This window comes from Peromyscus maniculatus, chromosome 6 (genome assembly GCF_049852395.1).
Source record: "Peromyscus maniculatus bairdii isolate BWxNUB_F1_BW_parent chromosome 6, HU_Pman_BW_mat_3.1, whole genome shotgun sequence".
NCBI classification, from domain to species: domain Eukaryota; kingdom Metazoa; phylum Chordata; class Mammalia; order Rodentia; family Cricetidae; genus Peromyscus; species Peromyscus maniculatus.
The window spans coordinates 127493813-127509559 of record NC_134857.1 but is presented as its reverse complement, the minus strand read 5'-3'; the positions used below and the strand labels follow the sequence as shown (position 1 = coordinate 127509559).

Sequence of the window (15747 nt, the reverse complement as noted above, 5' to 3'; positions counted from 1 at the left end):
TAGTGAATAGTATGAGGTTGAAATAAATAGAATAGTGTGTCAAAATAAGACTTCATTAACATCTTAACTCATGGAGTTTCATGTATGTCTATGATACAGTAGTGTTGAAATATCATCCTGGCATTTAAACTCATCACTAAGGTTAGACTCTAGCTTGAGGAAAGCAGACTTTCATTATAAAGTGTCAAATTACGGCAATTTCTCAGGTAATTTGAAGCCACACCATGACTTTCTCATCACTGAAGAAACTACCCAACAGCAAATAAATACTGCACTTCAGAATGGGCCACTGATGAGACTGTAAATGAGCCCAAGTTCAGAGTATGTTCTAGAAGGAATCATGTTTCAATTTTATTCCTAGTGATTATCAGGAAAATCTTCACTGTTGAAACACCTTTGCACTGTTGCTTTGAAACACAGTATTTATTAAACCCAATTGCCAAGGCAATTTTAGATCAGAGGGAAAAACTACACAAATAATTGAAAACAACTGAATGATGTATGTAAATGAGTATCTCATTTATTATTTAACTCTACCTTTTCAAGCCTAGACTCAAACATCTCTTTTGCTTTGTTGAAATCCTGGCTTTAAAGCTCACCCTTTTGCTTCCTACTTCTTCATTTACACCTCAACAACTCTGGAACTTAACCAGAGACAGTATTTTGTTCTTGTTTGTCCAGCTTTAAAGACTGTATCAGTCAGTGCCCCTCTCCCCATCATAGCCACCACCACCACCACCACCACCACCACCACCACTACCACCACCACCACCACCATCATCACCATCACCACCACCACCACCATCATCACCATCACCACCACCATCATCATCATCACTGTCACCATTTGAAGATCCCAATATAGCTTACTGATACTCAAATGAGCCTCATTATTTTCTCCCTTCCCTGGTAGGACTTCAGTGCTGAGACATCCTATGCTAATGTACTGTTTTATGACTGATTTTACTTAACCAAGAAATTTGGAAGAAGGGCAATGACCTAGGCTGTCACACTTTATTATGAAACATTTTGATGATCCATAGCTTCACGAAATAGACATAAAGTTTCAAGTTGCCCTTGAATTCTTGCCCAAGGAATGCTACCAACATGGTCTCTCCTGTCAGATGCTTCATTGAAAAATTTCAGTTTCTGAGGCTCATAGCCTTGATTGAATTGATTTGTGAGCCCTAAAAGAAAAATGTGTATGTGTACATATAAGAAATAGGAACACTTGATTTTATCTTCACTCTTATGTTTGAATGCTTCATAAATTTTGAGAAAGCCTATGTTGATTATTTTCTCTCTTCTCCTTACTCCTTCCCTACTTCATTTATTCCTTTTTCCTTCTTGTGCCTCTCTTTCCTTCCTTTATTTCTATGATTTATTTAAAATAATGTTGACAAAAAGAAAGAAAGACTAGCAATATTAGTGAAGAATGATCCTGAAAGAAAATCCTGAAACTCTAATATAAGAACAAAAACAAGCAAATATCCCTCCTGAAACCACCACATAGCTTTTTCTTTAGAATCAAAGGGAATGAGATAAAACAGTTGCTAGGCAGCCTGTTCTTCACCTCATGGACGAGTTAGGACTTTTTTCATATTTACAGAGATGCCATTGCAAAACTCTAAAATGAATAGCTTTTTAATTTATAGCTGAAATTAGTTAATAGTTAATAGTTTAGATATGTTTATAATAATTTATTTTATAGGAGTACATTCTGTGATATAGATATATTTCCATAATTACATGACCCCTTTGGCAGCTTAAACTGTTTTTTTAATTATCTAAGTTTTCTTTCTTTCAGTTTGCCTGTAAAGTAGGACCAAGTATCTCCTAGAATATCTGTTAACATTTTCATTGTCTTGAAAGATCTATGTTCTTCCTTTTCCCCTGAGAAGCAGTACTTAAATTTAGCAATGATACTATTGAAAAACAATTTGTATTACATCTAGAAAGATAGCAGATAAACATTATTCACACACACACACTCACTCATACACTAGTATGCAAGTATGCATGATCATTCTCACAACTTGCACAAATATGGTTTATTTCTTGCAGTCCTTCCATTAGTCACAAAAAATTATAGCTTTCTTCTCTTTATACTTCAGGATCTCTAAATATATTTTTCTCTTTAAATTGGGGTAGAACTGACATACATTTAATTTCTCTTCCTTTGATTTTGCATTGTATTATGCAATTTCTATGATCCTTCTTTGATTGTTCATTTTAGGTATTCTGATAAATGGAAAAGTGCAGGCATCATCTCCACAAGAAATGGGGGTCTCCAGGGTTCAGGTTGATAAGCAAGCCATGCTACTGAAGGAATATCATATTTCGTGTCCAGGTTCTTCTACATCCTTACCACTAGTCTCCTTTTCCTCTGTGACTCATTGTGAATTCATCTGTAACACTCTGTCATCTATTAGTCTCTCAGTTCTCCTTCTGTTCCAAAGCTGTACATTGATTCAATCCCCTATCCCCAGACTGGGGCTTCTCAGCCAGTTCTAAATCAACTGTCCCATCTTTACCTGCTCAGCTTTTGCTTCCTGCTCTTCTTCAGTGTGGGTTTGTTTATTCCCAGAAAATAGAGACCATATATTTCATATATTTCCATAATAGAGACTGTATCTGCAAATGCTGATATCTCATTCTTAATAATCATTAACATCTTTACATTAAACCATAGTGATTGAAGACAGGTACCCATTCTCTCACAATATTCTAAATATATCTTCAGATTAGGGGAGCAACTCAGTCTGCTCTGGGCTGTAGGTGGCAGTCTGAGAAGATATTATTTAGAAAATGTTACTGTGAGCTACATCACTAAAATTTATATTGATCTCTAGTAACAATAGACCAGACTGACTACTCATGATTTACACTGGACTTAATCTCTCCATTAACAACAGGAGGAAAGATCTTTAAAATTCTGAAGATAAAGTGCTTAGTATAAGAGTGATCAGGAGACATGGTTACCTATTCTTCAGCTGTACCACATAAAACTGCAGGATGCTGGATGTGCCATTAAGGTTCCCTGGTTACCTTGCCTTGTAGTAGGAATGTTAGGAGTTCCAAAGTTTAAAAGGTTGCTATTACAATAAAATAGAGCAGCTAAAAAGCTGAGGTGTGTGTGTGTGTGTGTGTGTGTGTGTGTGTGTGTGTGTGTGTGGTGTGTGTGTGTGTGTGTGTGTGTGTGTGTGTGTGTGTGTGTTTGAATACCCATGAATGTGTGAAACTCATGTACCCACAGACATATATGAAACTTTGAAGTTCACACAGGAATAAGGCAGTTACACACTGTATGGCTCTTTAAACTGTTCTGCAGTATCTCCATTTAGTTTCTGATAATCTGTGAACCTTCTCAACGTGAGACTTCCCCTTTGGTCTTTAGTCTCCTTGGTTTGTGAGAGGACATATACTAATATGGAAAGATACTCATTTTATAGTTACATAGGCATAAGTTTTCATCTGCATTCTGCTTCTTACCAAATCTGGTTTCCTGGTAAGACAGTGGGTCTTCAGTGAATGACAACATTCTCTGGAGTTTTGAAGATGCCAACTATTGGTCCATTTTCCTAACATCAGTTTTTGTTTAATTAAGTTCCTTTGTTCACTCCCAACTTCTTAAAATCTAATTACAGCATTGTTTCAAGCATATTGATATTTCATCATGTTATCTAAGACCCACCACAAATGTCACAAAGTTGCCGATAACTTATTCCTGTAGGATAAGGAAATCCTTCAGGTCATGTTGACTCTTGGAATGATGTTCAGCTCTTACCTCTGCTTGCACATATCTCATTTTTAAAAATTGTTCTTCTCAAGTATCCAGTGGGGTTGTCTCTAAAGCCCAAGTGGAAGACATGCTTCTGTGTTAGTATTCTCCTTTTGGTAAATATTGGCCCAGTCCATTTTTCTTTCATTAAACTGATAAGTACTCTTTTTAAAATACATCAATTTGAACACATTTAAAATTTAATTTTAATATTAATTTGGTTTAAAATATCTTCTTAATGTGTACTAAACTGAATCTCTTTTGTGTATACATGCATGTATATAATATTTGGACAGAACATCCATGTAAATTATATCAGTTTATCTTACTAAAAATATTTTATGAAACATAAAACTTTCTTTCATAATTTTTACTATTATCCTGAGAAGATAATTAAGCACAAAAATGTGTTGAACTTAAAAGTAAAGAAGCTGCATTGGAGACAGTTCATTGTGTAAACCAATTTTCACAAAAGCATGAAGTCCTAAGCTCAAATTTTCAGAACCACAATGAAGCTAGACACCGTAGCACACATCTGTAATTCCAGCACTCTTGTGAAGAGGAAATAGGCAGAGGCAAAGGAATTTCATAAGTAAACAGATGAGGTAGTCTATCATATACACAAAAGCAATCATCCGACAGACCCTGTCTGAAGCAAGGGAGAAGGAGATTGTACTCTAACTCCACATATACAGTGTGACATGTATACATCCCCCAGTCAGTTACTAGAATGGTCACATGTTTCTGCGCTTGAGTGCGTGCGCGTGCACACACACACACACACACACACACACACACACACAAACACACACACACACACACGGGGGGATATTAAAAATAAACTAAACATTTCTTAGACAAACAAATATCTTCTTTGGATTCATCCTTTCTCCTTTAATTCATTCCTTAATACTTAAGAATAGTTTCATAACATCTTCAATTTACTTTCACAAGGGAAAATTTTTTAAATCAATAAAATTATGAACACACCAGTTACTGTATTACTCTTTAGACTTTCCCATAGGCTTGAGAATTTTCAAAAGATTGATTGAAAGCATACATGCATCTCTAGGTCTTAAACACATCAGCTACTTTGATAGAAGTAGGAGAAATTTGGTGTTGAACAAACAATGAACTCCCTGTCATTATGGAGCTTAGGGTATATTGTAGGTGATAGGCAATATAATATTGCTTAAAAAATTTTAGAAATTAATATTAATTTATATTAATATATGCACACACATTGTGTGTGTGTGTGTGTGTGTGTGTGTGTGTGTGTGTGTGTGTGTACCTGGGTGGATCCCCTGCTTCTACTTGTCTAGTTAGCAACAGAAATCTTATGGTAATTGTTCAACTTCAATTTCCAACCTCGTCAAAAGAAAGAGCTACCCTACTGGAGCCCAGTTAAAGCTCCATCCATGAGATGTGTAAAGCACATTATTGTATTACCAGAATCATGTCAAATGCTACCAAGGCTGTAAGTACAAGATGACAGGAAGCAATCTCTTGGCATTTAGCTAACAAATTTTGAAATCTAAGGTAGACGTTCACTGGGAGCAAAGAGTGATGGAATTTGAATGGGTGCAATGCACAGCCCTCCAGGGTCAATCTCTGGAAGGAAGCTTTCTTCTTTACAAAGTCTGGAAGAAAAGGTGGCCAAGAGCCTGCTTTCACTACTCCATAGTGTAGCTTGGCCAGAGAACATCGGTTCACTTCTCCACTGTGGGACGGCTCCCTCCTGTCCTACCCCATCAGAAGGAAATATTCTCTATATTTAATTGTCTATATTGAAGTGTTTTTACTATATCCTGCTTGATTATTACATCAACCAATATCTACCTCATCATCTCAACTGGAAATTCAGTAGTCATAATTTATTCATTTGAATTTCTTTCTTCACTTTTATTTCCTTGTGCCATAAACCATATTTTTGTGAGTCCTTGCCTGAACTGAACTGGTGGTACAGTTTGTCTCCAAACCTCTTCCTGCATTCATCCCTCACACTTACTCAGAAATACCTTTCTGAATCCAATACTTCATTTCTATTATGGATTTTCCTCAAGGCCATTCAGATGATTTCTGCATTATCTAGAGAGTAAAACCCAACCTCATAGCCAGGCATCCAATCTGCTACAATGTGTGGTTTTGCATGCTATGAAGTTATGAAATCACTGTGTATAGCCCAAGTAGCACTGTTTTGACAGTGACACCTTCCCCCAATTTCTTTAGACATTAGATTTATTGTAGTCTTTCAAATTCTAGATTGGTTTGAGTTCCACTTATAAGAATCCTTAATTTGCCGGGCGGTGGTGGCGCACGCCTTTAATCCCAGCACTCGGGAGGCAGAGCCAGGCGGATCTCTGTGAGTTCGAGGCCAGCCTGGGCTACCAAGTGAGTCCCAGGAAAGGCGCAAAGCTACGCAGAGAAACCCTGTCTCGAAAACCCCCCAAAAAAAAAAAAAAAAAAAAAAAAAAAGAATCCTTCATTTGTTTCCAAGTCCAATTAATAGTTCATGCAAAATATTTCTTTTACATCTTACAAATTTTTATCCATACATTATCATTTATTTGATATATATCTAGTTCTGTCGCTAGGATATATATACCTACATAGATATATACATATATATCCCTTAAAATTATGCACTATTCATTGTTAATTTTTAGTATCATTTTAATTGTCATAACCTGTAAGAGCTTTATACATTCCTCCATATACCAAATATAACAAGAAATGGTGATTGAACTGAACTGACACAAGAGAGGATAAATGATTCAACTAAAATGACCATCGCATGAGTGTCTGGTCATTCTTACAAGCAGAGATAACAACCAAGAAAGATTGCTAGATGATAATTTTGTAAACTGCTTTCTCCCTGACCAAATCAGTATTTGATTTTTTTTACCTTAAGTAGGACATGATTTCCATTTTTCCAAAGATGCAAACTTGATCATAGTTCATAAGGAAATGATAAGGTATCATGACATCAAAGGAATCTTACAAAATACCCATCAAGTGAGTTAAGTATAAAAGAATGAGAATCATACAAATTAGTTTCTCCTTGAAATGTACCAGACTTAAAAACAAAGAGAAAGCATGTTTAAGATTATTGGAGTCTACAACTTTGAGGAAAAGTTTCTGTAAAACAAAACTACTAAACTTTAATAACAGGGTAATATTGAAATACAGAGGAAAACTATGAAAAAAATTTACTTTGTACCAGCTGTTTCCAAATGTGAGTCACTTCCTAAATGACAGAAGAACCAAGGGCATATCTTCTCATTTTACCATAATATTTTAAAATCAAACCTTTATTTAATAATACAATATGAGGAGAATACTTATATATATATTAGCTCAAGTGGCCTGAGAAAGACCTGTGCTTCCCCAGAGGTAGTTCTAGATCTGAGAGATTTGCTGACCTCATTCAGCTATGCTCTTTTCTCTTCCTATGTACCCTTGCTACCTGGAAACTTCATTTAGTCCCATAGATTATAATGAAGAATGAGTGGGTCTCCCTATCTGCCATAAAATTCTTATCATGTATTTAGAAATGAAAATAATATTTTTTCCTCCTTTACAAATTTTGTTGTAACCAAAACAAGCATACTAATTGTCATGACTGACTGGCCTGATGGGACTCAGCCACATAAAATATTGAATGTTACCCAGAACATACATATGAAGATAAGAAAATTCCAAATAACTAAGCAAAAATCTAGGTCCACAAGGTGTAGGGGTAGGATTTAAATCTGTATCTAATTCTAATTTGTCTTATCCTGCGTTATGTTGTTTCATCCCTGTGATGGTGTGAGATTTATTAGGGAAGCAATAACAGCAGAGCTGTGCATTACTCTGTGATGAAGCCAAGCTTGAGCTGTTTGGTGATGCATGAGCATCTCACTCCATCAGTTGCTATCATTCTTCCACAGCAAGAAACCTAGAAGTATCCGGGGATGTCTTGTTGCTCTCCATCACCAAGACTCAAGAGGGCTAGATGTGCACAGAACACATTTTGTTTTTAGTCTCCACTTTTATCTAATGCTAGTATTTTGAGTTGGTGATATATTTATTATTTAAAATATCAAAATAAGGAATCATAATGAATCAGATACACCATACAATAAAATGTCTCACTGTCATTCTTTTTCTGTATTTCTAGTCCCTCAAATGTCACTTCAAGTTTTATCATCTAAACATTTAGAAATCATCCAAGCATAGTAGGACACAAACATCCCATTTATTTGACAGTTTTTGTACTTTGATACCCCTACAATAATTTCAAGTCTTAGGGCATTTTATAAATGTTTTGACAGTTTTATAGTATTCCATTATTTTTATTACTCTTTATTTAATCAAATGTTTCTACTTGGGCTAGGAGAAAACACAGAAGAAAGAACTAATATGTGCTCCTTTATTTTCTGTCCCATTTGAAGTCAGGGACCAGGTGCCATGTGACTAGATCTGTCCAATAATCTGAGATTAGGAAGAGATGTATGCCATTCCCACTCAGAGACATGGATTGCTTGGTTCTCTCCCTCTAGTCCATGAGAAAGGGCTAAATGTTCCTGAGGCTGCAGCTACAGCATAAGTACCTGCCTTGGATGGCATAGGAGGCACATTTTGAAGTAAAACTCTGCCACCCTACAATAGGCCCATATTATTTTAATAGGCATTATGATTTGGGACTTATTGTCACACCAAATAGAATTATAAATTTCAAGTCAGAAGAAGTCCTTAATTCTCTGTATATTATGGAAACTTCAAATGTGCATGCAATTTTTTTAAAAAAGCAATTATCTTAAATTCCTGAAAGGAGTATCAAGCCCCAAAGATGTTTAACATTCTCAGTCTGGCCTACATTTTTATGTTATTAACAAGAATAATTATCAATGTGATTGCAAAGATTGGGGGGCTGCTCTAGGAAGCTCAGGATCCCTTTGTGTGCATTCTTCTCTTTTTTTCAACAAGCCCAGCCTGGAGGTCCAACTGTACTGCACACACACACACACACACACACACACACACACACACACACACACACCTGAATGGAGCTTGCTGCTGTTTCCCACTATGTTAACACACATGGCATTTTAGTAGCCAGGACCATTCTTGCAGCTAATTCTCCCATCTACTTGATGGCATATATTACACCCATCACTTTATTGATTCCATCTTCTCAATTACTCAACAAAAACTTTGAAAGTAGCCTATTATCTTGTCCCAACCTTTTGCTTCCCTCAAATAAGCCTCTCTTTGTCAATTTCTTCCACCAAAACCCTTGTCAGTCCTGCTGCCACAACACATCCCAGATAGGTCATTCAGCACTGTGCTCGTCAACCCATCCATATCCTGGTGTCTCTCCTGGACAGTCTCCATAACCTCTTTGTCACTGTTCCTCCTTCTGTTCATGATACCATGAAGATTTATTGGGGAAAAGGCAGAATGAATGATCTTTAACAAAGGTAAATCACAACCTCTTGGTCTCTTATCACATTTAAGAAAAGAAATATTTTGGAGCTAGAGAGTCTCCCGCCAAGCCTTGGCAGTCCGACAGCCCACTTATAAAATAAACACACAGATGCTTATATTAGTTAAACTGTTTGGCCTAATGGCTCAGGCTTCTAGCTATCTAGTTCTTACATCTTAAATTAATCCATTTCTATAAATCTATACCTTGCCACGTGGCTCGTGGCTTACCGGCATCTTCACATGCTGCTTGTCATGGTGGAGGCTGGCAGTGTCTCCCTCTGCCTTCCTGTTCTCTCAATTCTCCTCTCTGTTAGTCCTGCCTATACTTCCTGTCTGGCTACTGGCCAATCAATGTTTTATTTATTGACCAATCAGAGCAACACATTTGACATAGAGAACATCCCACAGCAATATTTTAAGTTCAGTTACCAACACTTTCTCCGTGCCTCACTGGTATCACCTGCTGGAAAATGCTTCCTAGGGACATTTGCATGACTAAGCACAACTTAAGACTGAAGTATCTGCACAATGATCATTTCTGGGAGAAGTCTTCTCTGATCTCATGGTCAAGAACATTCTGTCTTTCAGCCATTCTAAATCATTTGACATTAGTCTTATTTTATATGTAGGAGATGTGCTTGCTCCAAAGCACGTTTGGATGCCTCAGTCTCAGAATAACATTAACCTTCACACATGATTGTCCTATACATGCATGTGCAAGATAAAGTTATAAATGGGATTAGCACCAAAAATAATAAAAGTGTTTAGTGATAAGTGGTATACTAAACTGCTCTCTCAAGTACGCGCGCACTCTCACACACACACACACACACACACACACACACACACACACACACCGCTTTCACCATTTCATGAATGAAAACATTTATGACTCTGTTTGAAATATCCAAATATCATCGTTCCCACTCATTCATTTTTGGACATTATTAAGTAAATGGCAGGTTAGTTGAATAGAAACACTGTCATCTTTGTGACAGTTGATTTAACACCACAGCAATCAGTAAGGGACTATGAGTCAGGTAGCATACATGGAGTAAATATGGCAGATAATTGGACAATTCCTATTTCTGGCTGGACAGAGCATGATGACATGTGTTTACATAATGCTACTCAGAGTTACACACGATTAAAAACTTAGAAAGTGTTCATTCAAATGTTGAACATTGTTGCATGGAAATCAGGAGCCTGGTTTCACAACCGTTGCCCTGTTATAAAGGGTGAGTGTGGTATTGAAGAAATCTCTTTTATTCCAATAGTCTTATTTTTTTTTTTGTACTCTTAGAAATGGAGGTTTTTTTTTTGTTTGTTTGTTTGTTTTTTTTTTTTTTTTTTTTTTTTTTATTGGTTTTGGTCCCCATAAGGTATTTCACATTATCTGGCAGCATAGAGGCCCCTGTGGGTCAGGTGCAGCATTTTTGGAGGCGGGCCCAGCACAGCTAATCAGCCCAGTGCAGGAGGTGAGGGGTGGAAACTAGAAGAATGGAGTGGGCAGCAGGTGTGGGCCTCGCTTCACTCAGTCCCGGGCCTCAGTTTCCCCACTGGGCAAAGGAGAGTAAGGTCTGAGGGTTTGGGGAAAACAAACGCAATCCCTCAGAAGGCCTGCAGTATTTAAGGCCCAGGTGCACCCCCATATCTTTGCGGGGGGGGGCAAACAAAACACAACACCCCTAGTTTTCTTTCATTGAAACTGCCTTCAGTTTCTATGGATTCGCAAACCACAAACTGAAGAGATGAAGAAACTGGAAACTGTAGCTTGTGTTTTCCTGCCTTGCCCACAGTCAGGACAAATCTCTGTCACCCGCCAGTCCCACAGTCGCTCAGACCCAACCAAGTAAACACAGAGACTTATATTGCTTACAAACTGTATGGCTGTGGCAGGCTTCTTGCTAACTGTGCTTATAGCTTAAATTAGTCCATTTCCATAAATCTATACCCTGCCACGTGGCTGGTGGCTTACCGGCGTCTTCACATGCTGCTGCTCATGGCGGCGGCTGCAGTCAGTCCTTCTGCCTTCCTGTCCTTTTATTTCTCCTCTCTGTTAGTCCCGCCTATCCTTCCTGCCTAGCCACAGCCGATCAGGTTGTATTTATTGATCAATCAGAACAACTTGACATACAGACCATCCCACAGCACAGCCAAGTGCAGACCATCTCAGACACCTGCACTCAGGCCCATGGTCCTAATCATCCTCTATGCGGACCTGCTGGGTAACGCCACAAAGAACCCAAGAAGGGCTCCCATAGGACATACAGAACATCCCACAGCAGGAAACTCTTTGGAGTCAGCCTCTCCCACAGCCTGCTGGGAAATCCATAGCCTGGCTATCCCACCAAGGACCGCGTTCCCGGCTGGGTGGGTCAATCCTGGGAAGAAAGCAAAGCATGATGGGTCAAGAGGGATCATAGCTAGTACAGGCCTGTCCTCCAGCCCTCAGGAAGCTGAGACAAAGGGATTGCAGTGAGTTCGAGGCCAAAGTGGCCACAAAGTGAGGCCCAGTTTCAAAAATCAAAACAACACAATGAAAACACAGGAGATAAAAACCAAAACCAAAACCCACACAGGGATGCTAGTGTGGGGAGCCAGCACCCTTGGGTGCTTAGTAACCTGCCTCCTGATAGTAGGCTGAGTACTCAAGGCCCTCGACATGTCCATTTCCCTCAACAGGAGCCCCATCGGCTGCAGGGCTCTATGGGCAACACTTTTGGCCTTATATCTGCTGTCCCAGCCCGAAGACCAGGCTGCTCCGGTTGGCGCCCTGCGTGTAGCCCATCTGCAGTGACATGGAAGAGTTGTTGCACTTGTTGGTGTCCAGGTTGGTGTCATAGATGTGCCTCCGGGTCCCTGGAGCTGTCATGCCCACCTGGCTGGCATATTTGTTAGTACCCATCTGGAGGCTGATGGGGCAATGGTCCATGGGAGGCAGAATGTGGTTCTTAGGGTCACAGAGATGTCATCTGGTACCGCAGGCAGTCATGCCAGACTGGCTGGCACATTTGTTGGTGCCCTTCTGCAGCTCGATCGATGAAGCACTATCTGGCCTTTGTGGTGGCATCATCAAAATTCTTCTCTTGTTTCTCTGAATATTTGACCCCGATGTCTACACCACTCTGCAGCCCCTTGGTCTTGGCCTTTCCCGCCAGCGCAAGCAGAGACATTTGCACCTGCGTCATATTCCCACTCTCAAACAGGTCATTGGCCTTGAACAGGTCCATGGGGTTCATGCCGTAGCTGACCATGGCCCTGATGAAGTTGGAGAGGTTTTCTAGCTGGTGCCAGTTCTGCAAAGAGCGGTTAATCTTGGGGACAGAGCTTGGCTGCAGCTTGTTCACGAGTGTGCATAGGATGACACCATCTTTCAGACCGTTCTAGAAGTCAGGGCCAATGGAGAGACCTGTGAGTCCCTCTATCCAGCTGCAGAGTTAGACTTCATTCTAGGGGTCGTATTTGGACAGGAACTGGTTCCTGACCTCAGCCGAGAGCCCATAAGATGGGCCCTTGTTAAACTGCACAGAGCTCATGGTGGAGACCGAGGGACCGACGTGGGATGGGTGGACCACAGGGACCAGTTGCGGATGGCCTGGGACAGGGCTAAGCTGCCTTAATTTCTTTTTAAATAAGATTTAAACGTTTTTTTTTTTTTGAACAGTTTTTCTTCAAGAAATATTTTCTGGTCTTTGTCTGACTTCATAATTAAAAAGCTATCTGTTTTTATTCTTCTCTCATATAATGCATTTGGACTGCAGTTTCTCCTTCCCCAGGAAAGATCTTTAAACAATGGCTGACCATTGGTGACTAAAACCAAGAGAAATTAAAATCTCAGTAAGGCACAGGTATTATAATCTATCATTTTCTTAGTGAGTGCTACCAAAATTCTAAATATTTATTAGTTTTTTTATGACCTTTCTTACTCTATAACACATGCAATGTGAAGTTGAAGATTTTGTTTCTTCATTTCAAAGTCTAATCATAACACCTCTAATATGCGCCGGTGCCTATTAGTCCTTACCATTTATCAAATTAGTACATGGCTGTTAACTCTTTAAACATGACTCAAACTGTTCCACAAGCTCAGAAACATCTGTCAGCCAAACATTACCATACTTTCAGGAGTCAAGACTCCTACTCTTGAATTTCTGCCCATGTTCTCCAGATCTCGTCCCTTCCCTGATATCCAGGATAGTCAGTTGCATCTATTCAACCCCCTCTATCCTTGACAGGTGGGGCAATAGCCGTCTCACACAGGAACATCACTCTTCCCCAGAACTCAACAGTCTCACTAACTGCCCTTTATGACAAACCTATGGGAAAGTTGTTTCATTTCTTTGAATCACAGGGTTTTATTCTTTATCACAAGAAGGATAACGATGTTCTAAATATAATATTCCTGCTAAAGCCACTTGCACTATTGTTATTTATTTGTATTTATTTTGGTGATACTGGGTCTTACAGTAATTGGAGATTGAACCTAGGCTAGCATTACCACTGAGCTGCATTCCCAGTCCACTTCATGTTTACTGAGACAGGTCTTACCATATAAGCCAGAGAGGTGTTTAACTTCTGATTTTCCTGTCTCAGTCTCTTAAGTAGTTGTTATTTCCAGGGCAACTTTATGTTTACTAAAATACAATCCACAGGTATCATTCATGTTTATACACATGGTCAAACAACAACAATGCAAAGAGAAAGTCACTATTATTTTTCTTGTTACATATTGTCTAAAGCTATAGCTCAATTCTGTCTCCACTTCCTATTGGCACTACTAATAGGGTAAATAAGGAAACCTAAGTATGAGCCATCTGAACTTTTATATCTGCTCCGAGAACATTAAAGGAGCATCAGGAGGACTCTGGAAAAATTAAAACACTGTTGCTTAATCCATACACATTTGGTATAAATTAGAGAAGTTACCATACTACTAGTGAAAACATGACATCATTTAGCAAGGACATAATCTCATAAAGCCAACATTTTCAACTCTTGCATCAATAGCCACTGGTGTTAGCAGGTAACTTTATGCTACTCATTGCAGAGGACTTGCATACATGGAAATGAGCTGACTTTATGATTTGGAAGTTTTTCAGCTGGGCTAATTCTGTAGTAGCCCTGTTTCATTTCATCTCTGTATGCTGTCGCACTGGATGCTTCACATTTAAACAATGGGCTGCAAAAGCTCCTCTTCAGAAGCATGTGAACAACGGAGAGATGAAAACTTGCTAATGCAGTTGGAACCACACACTGTGCAAGAGCAGCAAATTGTTTCCTTGGTGGTTTTGACAACATTGCCTCTGAACATAATTGAATGTCATTCGTTTATATGTTTGCAAATGAGGTCCCAGTGACATTACACCTGGGAATGTGCACACTCAGTCGTCTGTTTATGACAGAGGAGCCAGGCATATGGCCTGTGGACACGGGTTGGCCCCAGAGCTGTCGAGAAACCCTCGTACCAGTGTTCAGCGGGTTGGCCCCGTCAGTGTGAATCAGTTTTGTCAGAAGCAGAGCCCCATGTCAATAAAGCAGTGAGCGCAGCTTCCCACTGCCAGCCCACCAAGCTGCTCTGCCCTGAGATGGGGAGAGTCCTTGCACATATAAGAGAATGACACATGCTATGTAAATAAAAGAATGAAGAGGCTTCAAGGAGAAGTGGAGGGTTGCTATGAAGCCTGAACAAAGGGAAATTTAGAAGAGATTTCTAAATGGAGAAACGTTGAACATTGTTGCATGGAAATCATGAGCACTGCTTCTTAACCCTTATCCTATCATAAAGGGTGAGTGTGGTATTGAAGAAATGTCTTTTACTCCAATAGCCTTAATTTCTTTCTCTTTAAAGAAGACTTGAACTATTATTTTTTTAACAGTTTTTCTTCAAGAGATATTTTCTGGTCTTTGTCAGACTTAATATTTAAAAGATTTTTTTTTATTCTTCTCTCATACAGCACATTTGGCCTGCAGTTTCTCCTTCCTCCACCCCTTCCAGTTCCCCCCTCCGCCACTCCCTCCAGGTCCAGTCCTCCCAGTTCCCTCCTCCACCACACCCCCAGATCCACTCCTCCTCCACACCCCCAGATCCACTCCTCCCCCATTTCTTTTCAGGAAACAGCGGGTCTTCCAGGGATATCAGTTGAACACAGCATAGCAAAATACAACAGGTATTGTCTTTTTTAACCTTTTTTAATTTATTCTTTGTCCCTTTAATATTATGAATCCCAATCCCACCCATCTCCCACCCCTCACATCTGCCCTCTGCCCCTGTAACTGCCCCACAAAAAATTAAGAGAAAAAAAGCAGGGGTAAGAAGAAAGGTCAATCTCATCATGGAAGCTACAGTGTGACACAGTGAGTCATCCAGTAAACCCCTTTATCCATACATCTTTACATGCAAGGGTTCATCACAAAGAATCATTGGTCTGGTCTGAGGCCCCTGGTTTTTGTTGCACTATCACTGCTGGGCCCTCACTGGGACTCTTTCTGGA

At 39.4% G+C, this 15747-nt stretch overlaps 1 pseudogene; it reads right to left on the bottom strand.

Annotated features, from left to right (window-relative positions):
• Nucleotides 1-11870: 11870 nt before the first annotated feature.
• LOC102920733 (calponin-2 pseudogene) lies at nucleotides 11871-12792 on the bottom strand (annotated as a pseudogene).
• Nucleotides 12793-15747: the final 2955 nt, after the last annotated feature.